General features: G+C 43.4%; 1 protein-coding gene across 3 annotated transcripts in view; it reads right to left on the bottom strand.

Moving 5' to 3' along the window:
* LOC128703228 (WAS/WASL-interacting protein family member 1-like) overlaps positions 1-19,923 on the bottom strand; it is a 214,008-nt gene extending 194,085 nt beyond the window's left edge. For 2 of the 3 annotated variants that reach the window (XM_070103308.1, XM_070103307.1), the window contains exon 1: positions 19,805-19,917. The gene's annotated coding sequence lies outside the window, so the exon portion shown is untranslated. Of the gene's footprint in view, positions 1-19,804 lie in introns of all 3 variants that reach the window. The other variant, XM_070103306.1, reaches the window with a different exon arrangement.
* Between the last annotated feature and the right edge of the window lie 7,169 nt (positions 19,924-27,092).

Consider the following 27,092-nt stretch of genomic DNA (forward strand, 5'->3'; position numbering starts at 1 on the left):
TTAAACAAGTTAAGAAAGCCTAGGGAAAATATGGATTTGTCAGTTAAAAACAGAGTAGGGGAGTTAGTAGATGGGGAGATGGAGGTATTGGGTAGATGGCGAGAATATTTTGAGGAACTTTTAAATGTTAAGGAAGAAACAGAGGCAGTAATTTCATGCACTGGTCAGGGAGGTATACCATCTTTTAGGAGTGAAGAAGAGCAGAATGTAAGTGTGGGGGAGGTACGTGAGGCATTACGTAAAATGAAAGGGGGTAAAGCAGCTGGAACTGATGGGATCATGACAGAAATGTTAAAAGCAGGGGGGGATATAGTGTTGGAGTGGTTGGTACTTTTGTTTAATAAATGTATGAAAGAGGGGAAGGTACCTAGGGATTGGCAGAGAGCATGTATAGTCCCTTTATATAAAGGGAAAGGGGACAAAAGAGACTGTAAAAATTATAGAGGAATAAGCTTACTGAGTATACCAGGAAAAGTGTACGGTAGGGTTATAATTGAAAGAATTAGAGGTAAGACAGAATGTAGGATTGCGGATGAGCAAGGAGGTTTTAGAGTGGGTAGGGGATGTGTAGATCAGGTGTTTACATTGAAGCATATATGTGAACAGTATTTAGATAAAGATAGGGAAGTTTTTATTGCATTTATGGATTTAGAAAAGGCATATGATAGAGTGGATAGAGGAGCAATGTGGCAGATGTTGCAAGTATATGGAATAGGTGGTAAGTTATTAAATGCTGTAAAGAGTTTTTATGAGGATAGTGAGGCTCAGGTTAGGGTGTGTAGAAGAGAGGGAGACTACTTCCCGGTAAAAGTAGGTCTTAGACAGGGATGTGTAATGTCACCATGGTTGTTTAATATATTTATAGATGGGGTTGTAAAGGAAGTAAATGCTAGGGTGTTTGGGAGAGGGGTGGGATTAAATTATGGGGAATCAAATTCAAAATGGGAATTGACACAGTTACTTTTTGCTGATGATACTGTGCTTATGGGAGATTCTAAAGAAAAATTGCAAAGGTTAGTGGATGAGTTTGGGAATGTGTGTAAAGGTAGAAAGTTGAAAGTGAACATAGAAAAGAGTAAGGTGATGAGGGTGTCAAATGATTTAGATAAAGAAAAATTGGATATCAAATTGGGGAGGAGGAGTATGGAAGAAGTGAATGTTTTCAGATACTTGGGAGTTGACGTGTCGGCGGATGGATTTATGAAGGATGAGGTTAATCATAGAATTGATGAGGGAAAAAAGGTGAGTGGTGCGTTGAGGTATATGTGGAGTCAAAAAACGTTATCTATGGAGGCAAAGAAGGGAATGTATGAAAGTATAGTAGTACCAACACTCTTATATGGGTGTGAAGCTTGGGTGGTAAATGCAGCAGCGAGGAGACGGTTGGAGGCAGCGGAGATGTCCTGTTTAAGGGCAATGTGTGGTGTAAATATTATGCAGAAAATTCGGAGTGTGGAAATTAGGAGAAGGTGTGGAGTTAATAAAAGTATTAGTCAGAGGGCAGAAGAGGGGTTGTTGAGGTGGTTTGGTCATTTAGAGAGAATGGATCACAGTAGAATGACATGGAAAGCATATAAATCTATAGGGGAAGGCAGGCGGGGTAGGGGTCGTCCTCGAAAGGGTTGGAGAGAGGGGGTAAAGGAGGTTTTGTGGGTAAGGGGCTTGGACTTCCAGCAAGCGTGCGTGAGCGTGTTAGATAGGAGTGAATGGAGACGAATGGTACTTGGGACCTGACGATCTGTTGGAGTGTGAGCAGGGTAATATTTAGTGAAGGGATTCAGGGAAACCGGTTATTTTCATATAGTCGGACTTGAGTCCTGGAAATGGGAAGTACAATGCCTGCACTTTAAAGGAGGGGTTTGGGATATTGGCAGTTTGGAGGGATATGTTGTGTATCTTTATATGTTTATGCTTCTAGACTGTTGTATTCTGAGCACCTCTGCAAAAACAGTGATAATGTGCGAGTGTGGTGAAAGTGTTGAATGATGATGAAAGTATTTTCTTTTTGGGGATTTTCTTTCTTTTTTGGGTCACCCTGCCTCGGTGGGAGACGGCCGACTTGTTGAAAAAAAAAAAAAAAAAAAAAAATTATTATTATTATTATTATTATTATTAATTATTACTGTGGGAAGTGCTGAGCTCCTAGGTCATACTGCACCAGAGCAATGGAAAGTAATCAGGTTTGATCCAAGGAAAGGCAAGTTAAACATCAAAATGGTATACAATACCGACAGGTTGTTAGGTAAGACACATATGCAACAGTTAGACAACTTTATTCCGAAACGTTTCGCCTACACAGTAGGCTTCTTCAGTCGAATACAGAAAGTAGGCAGGAACAGTAGAGATGTGAAGATGTAATCAGTCCATCACCCTTAAAGTCGTAGAATTTGAGGTTGTCAGTCCCTCGGCCTGGAGAAGTTCAGTTCCGTAGTCAGGAACTATCTGAAGATCAAGCGACAGTGCGGAGACTTAAATACTGTCGGAAGGAGAGGTGCAGGGTAGTAGTAGTAGTAGTAGTAGTAGTAGTAGTAGTGAGAGGCCACTGAGAGGTCATGTCCCTCTCAGATCCAACACTTCTCACTTGAAAAGCTTGTCCAAGGTGTTTTCTGTACCAAGATGCCACGTGTTGCAGTGTCTGACAAGATGAACATCAAAATGGTATACAATACCGACAGGTTGTTAGGTAAGACACATATGCAACAGTTAGACAACTTTATTCCGAAACGTTTCGCCTACACAGTAGGCTTCTTCAGTCGAATACAGAAAGTAGGCAGGAACAGTAGAGATGTGAAGACGATGTAATCAGTCCATCACCCTTAAAGTCGTAGAATTTGAGGTTGTCAGTCCCTCGGCCTGGAGAAGTTCAGTTCCATAGTCAGGAACTATCTGAAGATCAAGCGACAGTGCGGAGACTTAAATACTGTCGGAAGGAGAGGTGCAGGGTAGTAGTAGTAGTAGTAGTAGTAGTGAGAGGTCATGTCCCTCTCAGATCCAACACTTCTCACTTGAAAAGCTTGTCCAAGGTGTTTTCTGTACCAAGATGCCACGTGTTGCAGTGTCTGACAAGATGAACATCAAAATGGTATACAATACCGACAGGTTGTTAGGTAAGACACATATGCAACAGTTAGACAACTTTATTCCGAAACGTTTCGCCTACACAGTAGGCTTCTTCAGTCGAATACAGAAAGTAGGCAGGAACAGTAGAGATGTGAAGACGATGTAATCAGTCCATCACCCTTAAAGTCGTAGAATTTGAGGTTGTCAGTCCCTCGGCCTGGAGAAGTTCAGTTCCATAGTCAGGAACTATCTGAAGATCAAGCGACAGTGCGGAGACTTAAATACTGTCGGAAGGAGAGGTGCAGGGTAGTAGTAGTAGTAGTAGTGAGAGGCCACGTGGCATCTTGGTACAGAAAACACCTTGGACAAGCTTTTCAAGTGAGAAGTGTTGGATCTGAGAGGGACATGACCTCTCAGTGGCCTCTCACTACTACTACTACTACCCTGCACCTCTCCTTCCGACAGTATTTAAGTCTCCGCACTGTCGCTTGATCTTCAGATAGTTCCTGATTATGGAACTGAACTTCTCCAGGCCGAGGGACTGACAACCTCAAATTCTACGACTTTAAGGGTGATGGACTGATTACATCGTCTTCACATCTCTACTGTTCCTGCCTACTTTCTGTATTCGACTGAAGAAGCCTACTGTGTAGGCGAAACGTTTCGGAATAAAGTTGTCTAACTGTTGCATATGTGTCTTACCTAACAACCTGTCGGTATTGTATACCATTTTGATGTTCATCTTGTCAGACACTGCAACACGTGGCATCTTGGTACAGAAAACACCTTGGACAAGCTTTTCAAGTGAGAAGTGTTGGATCTGATTGGGACATGACCTCTCAGTGGCCTCTCACTACTACTACTACTACTACTACCCTGCACCTCTTCTTCCGACAGTATTTAAGTCTCCGCACTGTCGCTTGATCTTCAGATAGTTCCTGACTATGGAACTGAACTTCTCCAGGCCGAGGGACTGACAACCTCAAATTCTACGACTTTAAGGGTGATGGACTGATTACATCGTCTTCACATCTCTACTGTTCCTGCCTACTTTCTGTATTCGACTGAAGAAGCCTACTGTGTAGGCGAAACGTTTCGGAATAAAGTTGTCTAACTGTTGCATATGTGTCTTACCTAACAAAGGCAAGTTAGTTGCAAATCCTTGGATCAGGAGCTCTTCACCATCATTAGGACCGTCGTTAAAGGAGCTGAATCTCAAAATGTTGAAAAGTCTCCCAAATTAGATATAAAAAAAGCAAGTAATATTTTTTATATAGATATTTCATTGACGATCCGCTCCTTCAAAGAAAACGAAATTAAAAAATGCCATTTTTTTTTTAAATTTCCACCAGAACTAGCCTAGCAACCCACGTCTGAGAACTTTGCATAGCTTTAAAACTAGGTTGGCCGGGTGTGGGTGGGGTTGGACCTATACACAAATAACCCGCACACAGAAGACAAGCTTATGACGATGTTTTGGTCCACCCTGGACCATTAACTAGTTGGACCTGTCTAGCAAGGGCCAGTAGGCCTACTGGGTAAGATATGGTATAAAATAACGACAAAGGTGAAATAAGATATACGGAATAGGATATTTTATTAAGGAAACGTTAATTAATAAACGTCAAAAAAATATCCTGATACTGTGCATGTTATATTTCACTCAAACTTACTGTCGTGATTCATTTTTGTGTTCCTATACGTAAACGTTATTTACAAACTAGTAAATAAGACCATTTCATAAATTATAAGGTAGTATCCTACCGTCTTCCTAATAATTAATTTATAAAATAATAGGGAAAAGTTATCATGACTGGCGAAATCGTATTAACATGAACGCAAACGAGCCACGGTACGGGTTGGTCTGAACGCAAGGCGAGTGAATCGTAAAACTCCAGGCAGTGCTTTTTACAACGTACTCGCCATGGGTTCAAACCTCACCCGTTCCGTGGTTTAATATGGAAGAATGTAAACAATAGAAACCCTGACATTCCAAGGTGCCGGGCCGGGACTAGGCCGGCGAATCAAACTGGAACTACCGTACCTGCTACACTCCTTTCATGAAATACCTTGGTGCCAGTGAAGGGCTTTTGATCACAGACGCTCTATGACCTCTAATGGTTTAGCGCTTCCACATAAATATAATAAGCCGCCACACCATATTAATAACTCTTAACCCTTTGGTATACCTTACTTTAGAAGAGTCTCGAGAGCTCCACTACTCTCGGAGCCCGGCCATGGGCCAGGCTCATCTGGTGCTTGCCTGGCCAACCAAGCTGTTGCCTCCCAATTTACATTGGTCCATTTTGTGGTTTCCATTTGTCTGACAGTAGTAAAAATGTTATATCACCATATTAACATAACCTTTGTGTATTTGGTAAATAAAACAGAGTATCATATTAGAGTAATTTTCAGGAACTACAGTGTGCTGAAGAGCAAGTCACAATAACCATGGATGAAACATCTCGTTGCTAACTTCATGATGATCCAAAGTGGACTGAAACGTCTTCTAGTCTCGTTATAATTTGCTAATGGGGGTATGTGGGCCAGCGGGTCGCCAGCAAACACAGCCTGATTGACCAGCCAAGCCTGGCCCAGGGCCAGGCTCAGGAAGTAAAAAAAAAAAATCTTTTGAAACTCATCAAGGATATATCAAAGGAAAAATGTATGCCGTGTTTATGATGCTTGACACAAAACTATGATGCTACAATAACACTATTACTCGCTCAATGGTAAATGTGTTTTACATGTGATGAGACGCAACGTCGCGTATTACCTAGGCCAGGGGTTCCCAACCAGGGGTGCTCGCACCCCCTGGGGGTGCGAGAAGCGTCCGTCTTAATAAGCTAGTTCTTGATTTTACTTTTTTGTATATATTTCAAGCACGAGTTATTATTTTTGTAAGGTGCATTCAAATATCATTCTGTGATATGTTTCTTTTCTGTAAGTCTTATTTTTTTTTCACATATATTAGAAAGTGAAATAAATATCTTCTTTTGATAAAATTTAGTATGATTTCACATCCTTTATCCTTGAACAAATTTTAAATTGTAGGAGGTGCGAGGTTAGAGCAAAAATTTTATAGGGGTGCGGGAGTAAGAAAAGGTTGGGAACCACTGACCTAGGCTATGAAGATATGAAACACTACCACTACCCAAGTTCCAAACTCCCCACAAAGACTAATCCAGGACCCGGACCAGTCCTCTATCAACCCCTTTTCCCGCCTAAATTCCTTGTCAAACCACGGACGCACCCTCCACCTCACATCTGTACCCTCAGACCACAGAACCACTCGATAAATGTCTTTACCAAGGTTCAAGGAGCGAGGAGGATGTCGGTTATGCGGTGAGGGCTCATATTGTTACCAGGCGAGTCAATGGTCCAAGTCGGACCGAAACGTCGTCGTAAGCTTCTCTCTTTTATGTGCGGGTTATTTGTGTATAGAGTCCTGAGTTCACTGCAGAGCTTTACCCAATCCTCGCTGCTCTCGTCTTGATTGCTGGCTTAGTTGGATCTCTCTTCACTGTCTGCTCTGATTTCCAGCGCGCTCTCTTTGCTCTAGCCCATTATATTGCAAGGCTTCTCTTCATGATGCTAACATCTTCATGCATGCGATCTATCCCTCAAACCTACGGCAAAAAAGACCATGGTACCCAAATCGGCCTGCCGATGCACTGCAAATATACCTGCGTTTGATGGAATCAGAGCGGACAGTGAACCGAGATTCAACTAAGCCAGCTATCAAGACAAGAACAGCGAGGATTGGGTGGAGCTCTGCGGTGAATACAGGACTCACTTGGTAACAGGGCAAAACGCAACACCAATACAAATGGTATGTGGGTCGAGACCTTCGCCAAGAAAGGAATTGGGGATGACCAACAGAAAAGTCTCCTGCATTAGCTCTCACTGACAGAAGAGTTCTGTACTTCCCAGCACACACTCCACTGCTGAGGTATCCCAGTGCCATTGTCTGTAGTTCTTAGGAGGAACTAGTCTGGTTGAAGAGCCTGTTAGAATATCCCAGAGCCTTGCCTCATTAATTAACACTTGGTCATAAACATTAACGTTGTACATAAGGTGTAAGGAGAATCGCTGCTACAGGCTCAGTGAACGTCACACACTAGGAAAGCAATGCAGGAAGCTCTGATACCTTGCGGACACTTATGCCTCCTAGTCTGACTGGCAGAGTAATTTGGTCCCAATGCCTATCTAGAATAAAGATGCGCTCTAGATGAGCTAACGTGGCCCTGGGAATGGGACGTTGACCCCTGAATCGTAAAGTAAAACCTTCCAACCCACAGATCCACCCTCTACCTCATACTTGGACCCCTTCCATCCACTGACACATCCTTTACCCCCACACATGAACCTCCAGACCCCTTCCATCCAACGCCTGGACCCCCCCCCTCTCCTTTTCATGCTGTAGACCCTTCCTCTACCTTATACCAGGACCACCAATCACACACCCACCCTTTACCCCTGCACCTGGATCCCCACTCCACAGACCCTCTACGCCACACCTAAACCCCACACACACCCACCTTTTACTTTGCATCTGGACCCCACACACCCACCTATCTTGCACCTGGACTCTACACACCCACCTATCTTGCACCTGAATCCCAGGCACTCACCACCTACCTGGGAAAACTCCACACAAGCTACCGAGAGAGTGAGGACATCATAAATTTCAATCGCCAACAGATAATAATCAGAACTGAGTATACTACAAACTCTAAATCATACAATAGAACTGAAAAGTAATGTGAGGGACCTGGGAGTAGTAATGTCTGAGGATCTCACTTTCAAGGATCACAACAGGGCCACTATCACAACTGTGAAGACAATGATAGGATGGATAATGAGAACGTTCAAAACAAGAGATGCCATGCCAATGATGATCTTTAAATTATTTGTTCTCTCTAGGTTAGAATACTGCTGTACATTAACATCTCCATTCAAAGCAGGTGAAACTGCAGATCTAAAATATGTACAGAGAACCTTTACTGCACGTATAAGTTCCATCAAACACCTCAACTACTGGGAACGCTTGGAAGTACTTAACTTGTACTCGCTGAAACGCAGGAGAGAGATATATATCATAATCTACACTTGGAAAATCCTAGAAGGAATGGTCCCTAATCTGCACACAGAAATCACTCCCTACGAAATCAAAAGATTGGGCAGGCGGTGCAAAATACCGCCAATTAAAAGTGGGGGCCCCATTGGTACACTAAGAGAAAACACAGTAAGTGTCCGGAGCCCAAGATTGTTCAACAGTATCCCACCATGCATAAGGGGAATTACTAATAGATCCCTGGCTGCCTTCGATAGAGAGCCGGACAGATACTTCAAGTCAGTGTCGGATCAGCCGAGCTGTGGTTCGTATGTTGGACTATGTACGGCCAGCAGTAACAGCCTGGTTGATCAGACCCTGACCCACCGGTCTTGGACCGGGCCGCGGGGGCATTGATCCCTGGAATACCCTCCAGATAAACTCCAGGTAGGTGGATCAACAACCAATTCAACTGTTATAATGATATTCAGTTATCACATAATGGCATTGTTTACCAAGACCGTCTCATCAGCAGAAACTAGTTGACACATTTATAGCAGCACTAAAAGCAGAGATTAAAAATGAGTTAGAGGCTGGCATGGGGCCCACTTGGACTACAAGTGCAAGTTTACAGAAGTTCATAAATTTGACACATGTGCAACACTTGGTTACCTATATTATGGAAATGTTTCCCACACAATGGCTTCATCAGTCCAATACAGAAAGGAATGGTTGAAGATCAATACAGAAAGCAATGGTTGAAGATCAATACAGAAAGCAATGGTTGAAGATCAATACAGAAAGCAATGGTTGAAGATCAGGAGTTTGAGGTAATCAGTCCCTCAGGTTGAAGTCAATGTAATCAGTCCATCAATCTAGATAAGAATACAGCATATGCGCGAAGGGGCTTATGTACTGCAGACAAGTAAGGTGAAGTAGTCGTAGACGGTGTCACCTTGGACAAATCCATAGGTTAGGCAAGCGTAGTATTTCCTTTAACAATATCCCAATATGCTGCTGTCTGACAGGAATGTTGATAAATGATTCAGAGATTGATGGACTGATTACATCGACTCCAGGCTGAGGGACTGATTGTTTCAAACTACTCCTGATCTTCAACCATTCTTCTCTGTACAAGAATGGTATACAATACCGACAAGATGAAAACTGGGTCATGTGCAACGTATGGATATCTTTATTGTAGACGTTTCGCCATCCAGTGGCTTTATCAGTAGATTCTAGGACATAATGTGAAGACAGTAGAACTATATACAACAGATGAGAGTCTACTCATCTTTTGTATATAGCTCTACTGTCTTCAAATTATGTCCTAGAATCTATAATGATAAAGCCGCTGGATGGCGAAACGTCTACAATAAAGATATCCAGATGTTGCACATGTGTCTCAGTTTTCATTCTTCTCTGTACTGGACTGAGGAAGCGACCGAGGAAGCAAACATTTCCATAATAAAGATAAAGTGTTGCACATGTGTCTAATTTATCAATTTGTCGATTTTCTGAATCATCTGTCTACAAGTTTTATAAGGACGACTCTCACTCACATAGCAGCGATGAGATCTTAGTCCTTTCAAACCTGTTGTCAATGACTCCCTAAATCGTATCGTGAATGACAACAATTCAGGGACGTGCTGAGTTGAAGTCCAATGTGACCAGTTCAGTGGTAACAAAATTGTCGTAGCCATCGAAACCAGAGTAGAATATTTACCTGCAGTATACCTGGAGACGGTTTCGGGGATCAACGCCCCCCCGGCCCGGTCTGTGACCAGGCCCTGATTGATAAGGGCCTAGTCACAGACCTGGTCACAGACCGGTCACGGCCAGCAGTAACGGCCTGGTCACAGGCTGTTACTGCTGGCCGCACGCAAACCGGCGTTTCCTTAATAAACATTCCCATATGTTGCTTAGTGTCTCAATCTTAAACTTATCGGTTTTCAAACCATTTATCACATCTATCAGACACTGCATCATAGGATCTTGACACAAGAAATTCTTCAACACTTGTCCAACCTTTGGACAAAGACCTACTTACACTAGTGGATGGTTCCACTATGATCCCGCCTCCTCCTGCTTCCACTCACCTGACTACAGTATATAAGCTACTTCTACTGCCATATGCTGCACTTTCTACAAGACTGATGGACTGAACACATCGATTCCAGGCTGAGGGACTATTACCTGGAGTTTACCTGGAGAGAGTTCCGGGGGTCAACGCCCCCGCGGCCCGGTCTGTGACCAGGCCTCCTGGTGGATCAGAGCCTGATCAACCAGGCTGTTACTGCTGGCTGCACGCAAACCAACGTACGAGCCACAGCCCGGCTGGTCAGGTACCGACTTTAGGTGCTTGTCCAGTGCCAGCTTGAAGACTGCCAGGGGTCTATTGGTAATCCCCCTTATGTATGCTCGGAGGCAGTTGAGCAGTCTCGGGCCCCTGACACTTATTGTGTGGTCTCAAACTTCTCTTCTTACCCCCCCTCTACTTTGTATAGACTGATGAAGCCACTGTGTGGCGAAATGTGTCCTTAATAAAGATTCCCATATGTTGCATAAGTGTCTCAATCTTCAAGTTTAATAAAGTACAATTATCATACATACATGGTATAAATTACCTAGGATAATCAAAAAAAAGGTCAAAGTGACTTGTTTCCTTTGGGGTCCTTACCTGGATAGGGTTTAGGGGGTCAACGCTCCCGCGGCTCGGTCTGAGTCCAGGCCTCGTGGTGGATCAGGGTGTGGTCAACCAGGCTGTTACTGCTGGCCACACGCAAACTGACGTACGAACCACAGCCCGGCTGGTCAGGCACTGACTTTAGGTGCCTGTCCAGTGCCTTCTTGAAGACAGTCAGGGGTCTATTGGTAATCCCGTTTATGTATGCCGGGAGGCAATTGAACAGTCTTGGGCCCAGGACACTTACTGTGTTGTCTCAGTGTACTCGTGGCACCCCTGCTTTTCATTGGGGGAATGTTGCATCTCCTGCCGAGTCTTTTGCTCTCATGGGGAGTGATTTTCGTGCGTGTAGTAACTTATTAAAACAATAATAGGAGATGGTATACTAGGAATAAGTTAACCTGAGTTATTTCCATTAACATTAAAGAGACTATCAGATCACAGTTATGTTCTTATGTAGTCTTTGTCACACGTTGACCGATTAACCGCTAAGCATCCGCTATCCTTCTCCAGCTAGGTTTTACACCCCATTAAAAAAAAGTGGATCACTACGTACGTAGTGGTGTTCTAAAATATATAAGAAAAGTGGTGAATTAGCGCAAGCAGCGAAGAAGGGAAGGTAGGGTAGTGGTTAGAATAAGGTGCGGCCCTACCCAGCAGGCCTCTCCTTCATACCCGAGGGCTGAGTCATGGATCTGAGGTCACCATGGCCACCACCGCACACACTGCACACTGACATCTCATTAACGCTCAGCCCTTGTATACATCTGCACCCCAGATAAAAAGTAAGTGTATAAATGGCTTTCAGATAATGTCTCGTATTGTCTCCCTGATAATATCTCTATTTGGTTCTTCTTGATGTTGTCCTCATCAATCTGCTGTTTCTTTGTTCTGCGTCCTCACATCAGTCTGCTGCATCACTGTGTCAGAGCACCTATGTTGCTGCTGCATCACTGCACCTATGTTGCTGCTGCTGCCTCACCTTCCATATCACTATCAGTATGGCAGGAACTTTTACATTACATCTTCCATAATCCTTCATAAGGGTGACTTGCATAAGTAATCTTTCCCGTAGGTGATGGTAGCCATCATCTTGCGAATTATGGTCCCTGATGGTTCATGTATAATAACTAGTGTATGATAACTCATGTAAGTAAACACTAGGACATATTTATTAGAAAACGTTTCGGTCCTGGGACCTTGATCACTTCTACGATATAGGCGGAGAGAGGTGTATGTTAGCAGTGATCAGGGTCCCAGGGCCAAAACGTTTTCTAATAAATATGTCCTAGTGTTTGCTTACGTGTCTTTCTACACCAACTTGTCGGTATTTATTACCAAGATTTATACCATGATAACTCATGTATGATAACGTGTATAGTGGCACACAACTCAATGGCTGCACCTTCAATTTACAACCAAACTTGGATCGACTCTGGGACGTGTAGACGTTGGTCATTGATCCCTACACCTAGCAGCAAGTAGTGAGTACGGATCATACAGTGCCTGGGGAATGGGGAGGGGGTGCAATCAGTTTGATCCGAGAAAAGGATGAGCAGCTCAAAATCCCTGAACCAAGAGCCCTTCACTCTTCGCCTAGAAGATTCGACTATACGGTTACTGAAACCACCTAGAACTCTATGAATATAATGTCTTAAGATAATATACTCATGGCTCAGATTATTATATTATTATTAGTCAAGGAGAAGCAGTAAACCCGTAGGAGTTATGCAATGCTTGGGGAATGGGTGGTAATCGGGATAACCCCCAAAAAGTCAGAAGAATGACTCCAAATCCTTGGATTAGGTTAGGTTTGACTGAGTTAGGGTAGGCGAGTTTATTATGTTAGATGAGACTAGGTTAGGGTAGGTAAGATTTATCAGGAAACAGGACAAACCCACTTTAGGAAATACCTCCTAAAGTAGGTTTTAGGTATATGATTGACTCGTTATTGGAGTTTTTGGTAAACAAAGGCAAAAATCGACAACTGGAAATAAAGACCATTGTAGCAGAGAATTCTTTCAATACAACATTTCACTCAGAGTGGGCTTCAAAGGTAAAGCCTAGCCAAGTAAAGCCTAGCCTTGGGTTCGAAATACTGGTTTAGCAACAGTTGTAGATGAGTGGAACGAACTCCCAGGTAGTGTCATGGAAGCGAGAACCTTGATACTGGACGGGTACGTAAGTGGGTGCGAGTTAAACCAGCCTAGCTTGAGCAAGTAGTCCTGCTGTCGTGTTTCTTCATTCTTGTCTGTGGCTATTTCCACTGAAACTTATGGTCATATGACTGAGGCCTTCGACTGGCTTACCCGCCAACAACCCTTTTAAAGATTATATAACATTCATAACAAGTTATATTCAATTCCTTGAAGCAAGAATTTTCTAGAGGCATCAAGGTACCCGCTTGAAGGGTGACCCAGAGACACAGGGGCAGCCATGGGCACAAAACCAAAATACATAGGAGGAACCAGTTTTTGTGTGCTCCTGACCTTGTGGTGGCTTATAGCTTTCCTGCCCGGGGGTCATCCTCTTCATGGGCTCTAAATCAAAGGAACTGGAGCTACCCTACTCTTCCTCGGATCAAAATTTATTACCTCCGACAGGATTTAGTAATCATGGCCTTTTTGTTATTCACAGTGATCAAGACCGTGTTTAAAGGAAAGCGCTAAACTCGCAAAGGTCAGAGAGCGACTGGAGAGTGGGAGGCGTTCCAAGGTAAGAACAGGATCAATTCCTTAGATCAACAGCCCCCTCATCGGCATCAAGGCACCTCCCTAGAATGGTTGATTAATGGGAGTTTCAAGCCTATCCACTACACTGCATGTAGGCGTTTTCGCCAAATACTTGAACCGCTTAAACAGGAAATAAACTTAGAAAGAAATACACCTCTCAATATATATATCAAGAACATAAGAACATAAGAAAGAAGGAACACTGCAGCAGGCCTACTGGCCCATGCGAGGCAGGTCCAAGTCTCCTACCGGCTTAAACCAATGCCCCAACCTAGTCAGGGCAGGTCACATTCACTTAAGGAAGGAACACGACAACTGACCTAGTATACACCTCTCAATGTATATATCCTGGAAATACACCTCTCAATGTATCCATCCTGGAAATACACCTTTCAATGTATATATCCTGGAAATACTCCTCAATGTATATATCCTGGAAATACACACCTCAATGTATATATCCTGGAAATACACACCTCAATGTATATATCCTGTAAATACACACCTCAATGTATATATCCTGTAAATACACACCTCAATGTATATATCCTGTAAATACACACCTCAATGTATATATCCTGTAAATACCCATCTCAATGTATTTATATTCTGGAAACACACATCTCAATGTATATATCCTGGAAATACACATCTCAATGTATATATCCTGGAAATACACATCTCAATGTATATATCCTGGAAATACACATCTCAATGTATATATCCTGGAAATACACATCTTAATGTATATATCCTGGAAATACACATCTCAATGTATATATCCTGGAAATACACATCTCAATGTATATATCCTGGAAATACACATCTCAATGTATATATCCTGGAAATACACATCTCAATGTATATATCCTGGAAATACACATCTCGATGTATATATCCTGGAAATACAATGTATATATCCTGGAAATACACATCTCAATGTATATATCCTGGAAATACACATCTCAATGTATATATCCTGGAAATACACATCTCAATGTATATATCCTGGAAATACACATCTCGATGTATATATCCTGGAAATACACATCTCGATGTATATATCCTGGAAATACACATCTCAATGTATATATCCTGGAAATACACATCTCAATGTATATATCCTGGAAATACACATCTCAATGTATATATCCTGGAAATACACATCTCAATGTATATATCCTGGAAATACACATCTTAATGTATATATCCTGGAAATACACATCTCAATGTATATATCCTGGAAATACACATCTCAATGTATATATCCTGGAAATACACATCTCAATGTATATATCCTGGAAATACACATCTCAATGTATATATCCTGGAAATACACATCTCGATGTATATATCCTGGAAATACACATCTTAATGTATATATCCTGGAAATACACATCTCAATGTATATATCCTGGAAATACACATCTCAATGTATATATCCTGGAAATACACATCTCAATGTATATATCCTGGAAATACACATCTCAATGTATATATCCTGGAAATACACATCTCGATGTATATATCCTGGAAATAAGAACATAAGAACATAAGAACGAAGGAACACTGCAGAAGGCCTACTGGCCCATGCGAGGCAGGTCCAAGTCCCTACCGGCCTAAGCCAATGCACCCAACCTAGTCAGGTCAGGTCACATTGACTTAAGGGAGGAACACGGCAACCGACCTGTTAGCACAAGCTATCAGGTCTAACTCACACCCACCCACATCTACTCATGTATTTATCCAACCTATTTTTAAAGCTACACAACGTTCTGGCCTCTATAACGGTACTTGGGAGTTTGTTCCACTCATCCACAACTCTATTACCAAACCAGTACTTTCCTATATCCCTCCTGAATCTGAATTTTTCCAACTTAAAACCATTGCTGCGAGTCCTGTCTAGGCTAGATATTTTCAGCACACTATTTACATCCCCTTTATTTATTCCTGTCTTCCACTTATAAACCTCAATCATATCCCCCCTAATTCTACGTCTTTCTAGAGAGTGCAGTTTCAGGGCCCTTAGTCTATCCTCATAGGGAAGGTTTCTGATACATGGGATCATCTTTGTCATCCTCCTTTGTACATTTTCCAGAGAATTTATATCCATTCTGTAATACGGTGACCAAAACTGTGCAGCATAATCTAAATGAGGCCTAACCAAGGATGTATAGAGTTGAAGAACAACCTGAGGACTCCTATTATTTATGCTTCTTGATATGAAGCCAAGGATTCTATTAGCTTTATTGCGAACACTTATGCACTGTTGTCTTGGTTTCAGATTACTGCTAACCAGAACTCCTAAATCTTTTTCGCAATCCGTAATATTAAGATCTACATTATTTAGTTTATATGTGGCATGGTTATTGTCCTGTCCAACATTTAGAACTTTGCATTTGTCTATATTAAACTGCATCTGCCACTTCTCCGACCACTGCATCAGTCTATTCAAATCTTCCTGGAGTGCTCGAATGTCCTCGTCAGAATGAATTCGACGGCCTATTTTGGTGTCATCGGCAAACTTGCCGATGTCGCTCTTTATGCCCTCATCTATGTCGTTTATGTAGATTGTGAACAGCAGGGGGCCCAACACTGACCCCTGTGGAACACCGCTCGTGACGCTTCCCCACTCTGATTTCTCCCCATTTATGCAAACTCTCTGCTGCCTATTTGTCAACCATGCCTCTATCCAGGAAAAAATTTCTCCTCCTATTCCATGTGCTTTAATTTTCCTCAATAGTCTCTGATGTGGGACCCTGTCAAAAGCCTTACTGAAGTCCATATACACAATATCATATTCATTACCATGATCTACCTCCTCAAATACCTTAGTGAAAAAAGTTAATAAATTCGTAAGGCAGGAACGCCCCTTTGTAAAACCATGCTGAGATTCGTTGATTAATTTATGCTTTTCAAGGTGGCTACGAACTGCCTCGGCAATTATTGATTCCATAAATTTTCCCACTATGGAGGTTAGGCTTATTGGTCTATAGTTCGAAGCTAAGGACCTGTCACCTGTTTTGAAAATAGGTATCACATTTGCCATTTTCCACTTATCTGGCACCATGCCAGTTTGTAGTGATATGTTGAAAAGATTAGCCAAAGGTGTGCTAAGCTCCTCTTTACATTCCTTTAGAACCCTTGCATACAGTTCATCAGGGCCTGGGGATTTGTTAGGTTTTAATTTATCTATTTGCCTAAGGACCATGTCACTTGTGACCCTAATAGTGCACAGTTTATTATCGTCCTGTTCTACATAATTTATCATTACTGGAATATCGCTGGTATCCTCCTGTGTAAAAACTGAGAGGAAGTATGTGTTAAAAATTCTACACATTTCCTTATCACTGTCAGTGAGCTGACCCGAGGAACTTTTGAGTGGGCCTATCTTGTCCCTGATCTTACTTCTGTATACCTGAAAGAATCCTTTTGGGTTAGTCTTCGATTCTCTTGCAACTTTAACCTCATAATCTCTTTTTGCTTTTCTAATTCCCTTTTTTATTTCTCTCTTTAACTGAATATATCGATTTCTTAATTGCCCCTCTCCTCTTTTGATTTGCCTATATATGCCTCTCTTTTGACCAATCAGATATTTTAATCTATTGTTCATCCATTTAGGATCATTTTTGTTTGATCTGATTTCCCTATTTGGAACATAATTTGACTGAGCAGCTAGAACTATGCCCTGGAAAGCATCATATCGGCAACCATCACCACCTACCTGACCCCTAGTCAGGTCATTCCAGTTCAGCCCACCTAAGTAATTTTTCAGTCCTATGAAATCAGCCAAGCGAAAGTCAGGGACGGAGACTTGATTGCCATTATTAGGGGAATTCCATGATATGTTAAAACTGAGTGATTTGTGATCACTCTCCCCAAGCTCATCATTAACCTCAAGATTATTAATTAGTGTTTCCCTACTGGCAAGAACCAAGTCAAGGAGGTTATTTCCCCTAGTTGGCTCTGTCACAAACTGTTTTAAAAAACAATCCTGGATCGTATCAAGAAAGTCACCCGACTCTAAATTTCCTGTCAAATTGCTCCAGTCAATCTGTCTATAGTTGAAATCTCCCATTAGCACAACATTTTCGTATGTAGATGCCTTACGAATTTCGTCCCATAGAAGTTTACTGCACTCCCTATCAAGATTTGGGGCCCTGTAAATCACACCCAAAATTAGTTTTTCTCGGCCCTCGAGAAGCTGTAACCAAACAGATTCAGTGGCTGACGCTTCTAATTTAATATCTTGTCTAACACAACAATTTAAATTGTCTCTGACATACATCGCTACTCCACCACCTTTCCTGTTGACCCTGTCAGTGTGGAATAATTTATAGCCTTGTATGTGACATTCAGAGGGCATCTCTCTATCTTTCAGATTGAGCCAGGTCTCTGTTATAGCAATAATATCTATGTTTCCTGCACTTGCAATTAATCTTAGCTCATCTATCTTATTTCTAACACTCCTGCTATTAGTATAGTAAACCTTAAGGGAGCTAGTCCCTTGCTGCCCTCTGCTGTCCCCCTTTGTTTTCTGACCTGTTCTATTGTCTTTATTTATAACTTCATGCTGAATGCCTTTTATACATTTACTGTTTCCAACCCTAGTGTTGCAACCTGCTTGTTTCCCACACACACCCATACCTCTATCTTCCATCAGTTTAAAATCATAGGCATTTCACCAATGGCCTTCTCAATCGAGTCTGCAAGTGCTACCACCCCTGCCCCAGAGAGATGAACCCCATCCCTTGCATACATATCATGTTTGCCATAAAAGTTGTTCCAGTTGTCAATGAATGGGATTGCAAGTTCCTTGCAGTATCTGTCTAGCCAGCAATTTACACCAATTGCCCTAGACAACCATTCATTTCCTACTCCCCTTCTAGGCAAGATGCTACATATGATTGGGATCCCTCCCTTAGACTTAATGAAATCTATAGCTGACCTGTACTTATCTAGCAGCTCTTCTCTCCTACCCTTCCCAATATCATTTCCACCAGCACTGAGACAGATAATGGGCTTGTTCCCATTACCTGACATGATATTATCCAGTCTGTTGACAATGTCCCCAACACCAGCTCCAGGGAAGCACACTCTATCTCTCATCTTCTTATTCCTATTACAAAAAGCACGGTCAACATATCTTACCTGAGAGTCACCAACCACAAGAATGCGCTTACCTTCATTAGCAGGGGCAGTAGTACCCTTACCTTCACTGGCCACTGAAGTACATTCATCCTGGAGAACAGAGAAGCGATTTCCTACCTTCAGATCTTCACTCTTAACTTTCCTTACTCTGATGCGCCTCCCATTACTGTGAACAACTCGCCACTTGTAGCAGGTGCTGGGCTGCACCTCACTGCTGGTAGCCGTTGCTACCTCCCCACCTACAGCCTCCTCACAGTGAGAGACAGACTGCACCTCACTGCTAGAAGCCTCATTCCCCATACAATGTATATATCCTGGAAATACACATCTCAATGTATATATCCTGGAAATACACATCTCAATGTATATATCCTGGAAATACACATCTCAATGTATATATCCTGGAAATACACATCTCGATGTATATATCCTGGAAATACACATCTCGATGTATATATCCTGGAAATACACATCTCAATGTATATATCCTGGAAATACACATCTCAATGTATATATCCTGGAAATACACATCTCAATGTATATATCCTGGAAATACACATCTCAATGTATATATCCTGGAAATACACACCTCAATGTATTTATATTCTGGAAATACACATCTCAATGTATATATATCCTGGAAATACACATCTCAATGTATATATCCTGGAAATGCACATCTCAATGTATATATCCTGGAAATACACATCTCAATGTATATATCCTGGAAATACACATCTCAATGTATATATCCTGGAAATACACATCTCAATGTATATATCCTGGAAATACACATCTCAATGTATATATCCTGGAAATACATATCTCAATGTATATAACCTGGAAATACACATCTCAATGTACATATCCTGGAAATACACATCTCAATGTATATATCCTGGAAATACACATCTCAATGTATATATCCTGGAAATATACATCTCAATGTATATATCCTGGAAACACACATCTGTGTATGTATCCTGGAAATACACATGTGTATATATCCTGTAAACACATCTCAATGTATATATCTGGTGTTGGTAGAAGAGGAGGACGCAGCCCTGGTGACTTCAACGCGCCTCCACACAGTTATAACCAGACACACACAACACTCACCTCAGATTACCGACGCTTCAAGTGCACTCTGGTAAGTCCCGCTGGTTTAAAAAAAGTACCTTGAAGGGAGACACACGGAGAAGCACACAACCTCCCCCACTGAGCTACAGAACACTTCTGAGGCAGCTTCACACACCTGCCTCCACCCCTCCCCCGGGGCACCCTCATACCTCGGGGGAAGAGGAGTCATCAACACCTTTATATTGAAAATAATATTTTTTTCTATTTGTAGTTATAATATGTTATAGATTTATTCTGTGATATTGGTATTTTCCCTGCCGACAATATGTGTAACGAGAATTTATTTTTGTAATGTAAATTAAGGATTGTTGTTAAGAGAGATGAGGAGTCCAGTTCCCCCGGTGTACATACTGCCTAGGGCAGTAGGAATTCCAACCTTGTTACTCCAGAGCCTACAGCACCTACTTACTGTTAACCTAACAGTCTACACTACACACCACACTCCAGCACTTGATCCACGGAGCTGGAGATGAACTCAGATGAGCCATAGGGATGTTAGGCAGTGTTTCTTCAGCCTTAGAGTTGTCAGGAAGTGGAACAATCTGGAGAGTGATGTAAGCTTATTTAGGTACAGGTACACATAATTACGACTATTATACATGATGTAAATTACCTACGATAATTCCCCCCCCCAGAAAAGTCAGGCAAGGTGACCTAATTCCATTGGGGTAGTAGAGGCAGGATCAATACATAGCTTTAAGAAGAGGTACGATAAGCCTTGAAGCAAGGAGAGAGTGGATCTAGTAACAGACACCGAAAAGACGGGGCCAGGAGCTGTGAATCGACCCCTGTAACCAAAAATAGGTGAATAACATAAAAAGGAACATTGCAACAGGCCTACTGACCCATGCGAGGCAGGTCCAAGACACCTCCCGACCCATGCCACTGACCCAGTTTAGTTATGTCCAGGTCACATCCACTTAAGGAAGGAGCACGGCATCAGACAACCAGCACAAGCTAGTCAGGTCCAACTCACACCCACCCACACCCACTCATGTATTTATCTAACCTATTTTTAAAACTACACAACGTTTTAGCTTCTATGTCAGTACTCGGGAGTTTGTTCCACTCATCCACAACTCTTATTACCAAACCAGTACTTTCCTATATCCTTCCTGAATCTGAATTTTTCCAACTTAAAATCATTGTTGCGAGTCCTGTCTTGGCTAGATATTTTGAGACTCTCTGACCGCGGGTTCAAATCCCGCCCGTGGTATGGTTTGTTTGCAATCGTGTCATTACGATTTCGTGAGTCATGCAACTAAGGTAACATTTTATTGTGGCAACGTTTCGCTCACCAGGAACTTTGTCAAGCTGTTACAAACAATACATGGACACAGAGGGTATATATAGGCTTAGTGTGAGGTGTAATACTAGTGGTAGTAGTAGTAGCACAATATGGTGGAACAATCAACTGCCTCCCAGCATACATAAGGGGGATTACCAATAGACTCCTAACTGTTTTCAAGAAGGCACTAAAGTCAGAACCTGACCAGCCGGGCTGTGGTTCGTACGTCACTTTGCGTGCGGCCAGCAGTAACAGCCTGGTTGACAAGACTCTGATATACCATGAGACCTGGTCTCAGAACGAACCGCGGGGGCGTTGACCCCCAAAACCCTCTCCAGGTTATCAACTCCCTTCGAGAGACGTTCCTTGATCTTGGTGAGCGGCTCTTGATCCGAGGAATTGGACTTGTCCTTCCTTTCTATGATTCAAACCTATTGCCTCGTATTGCTGTATTACGACCCCTACGAGTTTAGCGCTTCCCATAAAAAAATAACAGTTGGCCCGTCGGAATAATTCGAAATATTCTTCGGCCCACTATTGTACAATTATATAATTTTATTATTTTGGGGGGAACAAATCAATTTTACAAAGAATTGTTATCCCAACTTCGTTAATTTGAGAGTTTAGCCGTAACCAGTCCACTTACACCCAGGATGCCACCCATACCAGTCCACTTACACCCAGGATGCCACCCATACCAGTCCACTTACACCCAGGATGCCACCCATACCAGTCCACTTACACCCAGGATGCCACCCATACCAGTCCACTTACATCCAGGATGCCACCCATACCAGTCCACTTACACCCAGGATGCCACCCATACCAGTCCACTTACACCCAGGATGCCACCCATACCAGTCCACTTACACCCAGGATGCCACCTATACCAGTCCACTTACACCCAGGATGCCACCCATACCAGTCCACTTACACCCAGGATGCCACCCATACCAGTCCACTTACACCCAGGATGCCACCCATACCAGTCCACTTACACCCAGGATGCCACCCATACCAGTCCACTTACACCCAAGATGCCACCCATACCAGTCCACTTACACCCAGGATGCCACCCATACCAGTCCACTTACACCCAGGATGCCACCCATACCAGTCCACTTACACCCAGGATGCCACCCATACCAGTCCACTTACACCCAGGATGCCACCCATACCAGTCCACTTACACCCAGGATGCCACCCATACCAGTCCACTTACACCCAGGATGCCACCCATACCAGTCCACTTACACCCAGGATGCCACCCATACCAGCCCACTTACGCCCAGGATGCCACCCATACCAGTCCACTTACACCCAGGATGCCACCCATACCAGTCCACTTACACCCAGGATGCCACCCATACCAGTCCACTTACACCCAGGATGCCACCCATACCAGTTCACTTACACCCAGGATGCCACCCATACCAGTCCACTTACACCCAGGATGCCACCCATACCAGTCCACTTACACCCAGGATGCCACCCATACCAGTTCACTTACACCCAGGATGCCACCCATACCAGTCCACTTACACCCAGGATGCCACCCATACCAGTTCACTTACACCCAGGATGCCACCCATACCAGTCCACTTACACCCAGGATGCCACCCATACCAGTCCACTTACACCCAGGATGCCACCCATACCAGTCCACTTACACCCAGGATGCCACCCATACCAGTCCACTTACACCCAGGATGCCACCCATACCAGTTCACTTACACCCAGGATGCCACCCATACCAGTCCACTTACACCCAGGATGCCACCCATACCAGTCCACTTACACCCAGGATGCCACCCATACCAGTTCACTTACACCCAGGATGCCACCCATACCAGTCCACTTACACCCAGGATGCCACCCATACCAGTTCACTTACACCCAGGATGCCACCCATACCAGTCCACTTACACCCAGGATGCCACCCATACCAGTCCACTTACACCCAGGATGCCACCCATACCAGTTCACTTACTCCCAGGATGCTACCCATACCAGTCCACTTACACCCAGGATGCCACCCATACCAGTCCACTTACACCCAGGATGCCACCCATACCAGTCCACTTACACCCAGGATGCCACCCATACCAGTCCACTTACACCCAGGATGCCACCCATACCAGTCCACTTACACCCAGGATGCCACCCATACCAGTCCACTTACACCCAGGATGCCACCCATACCAGTCCACTTACACCCAGGATGCCACCCATACCAGTCCACTTACACCCAGGATGCCACCCATACCAGTCCACTTACACCCAGGATGCCACCCATACCAGTCCACTTACACCCAGGATGCCACCCATACCAGTCCACTTACACCCAGGATGCCACCCATACCAGTCCACCTACACCCAGGATGCCACCCATACCAGTCCACTTACAACCAGGATGCCACCCATACCAGTCCACTTACATCCAGGATGCCACCCATACCAGTCCACTTACACCCAGGATGCCACCCATACCAGTCCACTTACACCCAGGATGCCACCCATAGCAGTCCACTTACACCCAGGATGCCACCCATAGCAGTCCACTTACACCCAGGATGCCACCCATACCAGTCCACTTACACCCAGGATGCCACCCATACCAGTCCACTTACACCCAGGATGCCACCCATAGCAGTCCACTTACACCCAGGATGCCACCCATAGCAGTCCACTTACACCCAGGATGCCACCCATACCAGTCCACTTACACCCAGGATGCCACCCATACCAGTCCACTTACACCCAGGATGCCACCCATACCAGTCCACTTACACCCAGGATGCCACCCATACCAGTCCACTTACACCCAGGATGCCACCCATACCAGTCCACTTACACCCAGGATGCCACCCATACCAGTCCACTTACACCCAGGATGCCACCCATACCAGTCCACTTACACCCAGGATGCCACCCAAAACAGTCCACTTACACCCAGGATGCCACCCATACCAGTCCACTTACACCCAGGATGCCACCCATACCAGTCCACTTACACCCAGGATGCCATCCATACCAGTCCACTTACACCCAGGATGCCACCCATACCAGTCCACTTACACCCAGGATGCCACCCATACCAGTCCACTTACACCCAGGATGCCACCCATACTAGTCCATTAACACCCAGGATGCCACCCATACCATTCCTCTAACACCCAGGATGCCACCCACACCAGTCCACTGATACCCAGGATGCCACCCACACCAGTCCACTAACACCCAGGATGCCACACATACCAGTCCACTAACACCCAGGATGCCACACATACCAGTCCACTAATACCCAGGATGCCACCCACACCAGTCCACTAACACCCAGGATGCCACCCACACCAGTCCACTAACACCCAGGATGCCACACATACCAGTCCACTAACACCCAGGATGCCACTCACACCAGCCCCCTAACACCCAGGCACCTACTTACTGTTAGGTGAACACTAACAGCAAGTGTAAAGTGACTAACACCTAAGTACCTACTTACTGCTATGTGAACAGGGACAGCAGGTGTAAGGAAACACGCCCAAGTTTTCCATCCATGCTGGGGATTGAATCACACACTCAGTATGTGAGGCGAGTGTGCTACCAACCAAGCCAGGGCTAAAAAGTTGTTGGAAATAAAATCTTTTATACATATTCTGTAAAGCAACAATGAATAATGTATTATCTGTCTCCATCCTTTTTACATGACCAAACCATCTCGCAATCCAGTGCTTCACTTTGAATACCAACAATACCTTTGATGAGTTTCGAGAGTCTCTCTACTCTGAGCCCGGCCATGTACCAGGCTCATCTGGTGCTTGCCAGGTCAACCAGGCTGTTGCTGCTGGAGGCCCACTGCTCCACATATCCATCACAGCCTGTTTGATCTGGCACTTAATGAAGATACTTGTCCAGCTTCTTCTTGAAGGCTTCTTGTTCCAGCAGTGTTTCTGATATCTTCTGGTAAGATGTTGAATAGTCTGGGGCCACGAATGTTGATACAGTGTTCCCTTATTGTCCCCATCGCACCTCTGCTGCTCATTGGGTATATTTTGCACTTCCTCCTATATCTCTCACTCCAGTATGTTGTTATGGCAGTGTACAGATTTGGGACCAGGCCCTCGAGTACCTTCCATGTGTATATTATCAAATATCTCTCTTCTAAGCTCCAGTAAGTACATGTTCAAGACTCTAAGGCATTCCCAGTAATTTAAGTGCTTTAGTGGCTCAGTGTGAGCCATAAACGATCTCTGTATTTGTTCCAGCTCTGATATTTTTTCTGCTTTGAATGGGGCCGTCAGTACCGAGCAATATTCCAAATGAGGCAACGAACACTTGGCTGTATTTATTATAGAAATGTTTCGCCTGTGCAGCTGATTTCTTCGGTCGAGTACATGTGATTATAACAATGGAAGCAGTAAAAGTGGAGAGGGATTTTATGGTAATCAGTCCCTCAGCCTTGATAGATGATTAGTCCTTTAGCCTTGATAGAAGATGGTCAGTCCCTAAGCCTTGACAGAAGGTGGTCAGTCCCTCAGCCTATATGTGATTACAAGGGTCAATTCAGTTCCTGATATATATCTATATAGTATATATACATACTACTGTATATATATATATATATATATATATATATATATATATATATATATATATATATATATATATATATATATATATATATATATATATATATATGTCGTGCCGAATATGTAAAACTGGTCAATTAGCAAAAACTCATTTAAAATTAAGCCCTTTCTAAAATTTTCTCTTATATGTTTAAAGATATATTTTTTTCATTAATGTTGACGTAAAAATTTATAATTTTGCACCAAAAGCAACTTAGAAAACTTACCTAACCTTATTATAACAAGCGCAATTTATTTTAGCCTAACCCAATGAAATATATTTTAGATTTGTTTACAATAATTTAATACTAAACAAACACAGTGAAATATATTTTTTTCGTTAGGATCAGAACGATTTTGGCAAAATTATTGCATACACAAATTTTCACTTGTCCTATATGGCAAGATGAACGTTGCTATTTAAGCCAAGATCGCAAATTCTGCCTATTCGGCACGACGTATATATATATAACACTTGCCATGTCCCACCAAGGCAGGGTGATCCGAAAAAGAAACACTTTTGCCATCAGTTACACTATCACTGTTTTGCCAGCGATGTATAAGTACAATAATTCAGATGACTCTCCATACAGCAAATATCCCCACCCTTCGTTTAGAGTGCAGGCACCATACTCTCCACCTCCAGGACTCAAGTCCGGTTAACCAGTTTCCCTGAATCTCTTCACAAAATGTTGCCTTGCTTACACTCCAACAGCTCGCAAGGTCCCCAAAATCATTTCCCTCCACTCACTTCAGAACAAACGCAAGAATGACACAGGTGTTTATTTCTCAGTGAATATACACCAAGAGGTGCGTATTTCAGTGTACAGTGGACCCTCAGATAACGATGCTATCCGATGGCGATAAAATCGGATACTGATGCGTTTTTATGTAAAAATATTGGTTTGGCTAACGATGAAAAACTCAGTTAAGGACATTTGTCCCGAACATGTTCGCGTGGCCTGGGCTGCCCGCAGCCGCCCGGCCCCTATGTACAGCCAGTGTGCCATTGTTTACAAGCCAGTGAGGACGGTTCCACCCGTACATGCTATACATTTCATTATTCCAGTGTTTTTAGTGCTTGAAACTGCTAAATAAGCCATCATGGGCCCAAAGAAAGCTTCTAGTGCCAACTCTGTGGTAAAAAGGGTGAGAAATACTATCAAACTGAAGAAAGAGATAATCATAAAGTACGAAAGTGGAGTGCGTGCCTCCGAGCTGGCCCGTTTGTAAAACAAGCCCCAATCAACCATTGCTACTATCTTGGCCAACAGAAAGGCAATCAAGGAAGCTGTTGTTGCGAAAGGTGCAAATGTGCTTACAAAACAGAGACTGCAAATACTCGAAG

Source organism: Cherax quadricarinatus, chromosome 85, assembly GCF_038502225.1.
Source record: "Cherax quadricarinatus isolate ZL_2023a chromosome 85, ASM3850222v1, whole genome shotgun sequence".
NCBI classification, from domain to species: Eukaryota; Metazoa; Arthropoda; class Malacostraca; order Decapoda; family Parastacidae; genus Cherax; species Cherax quadricarinatus.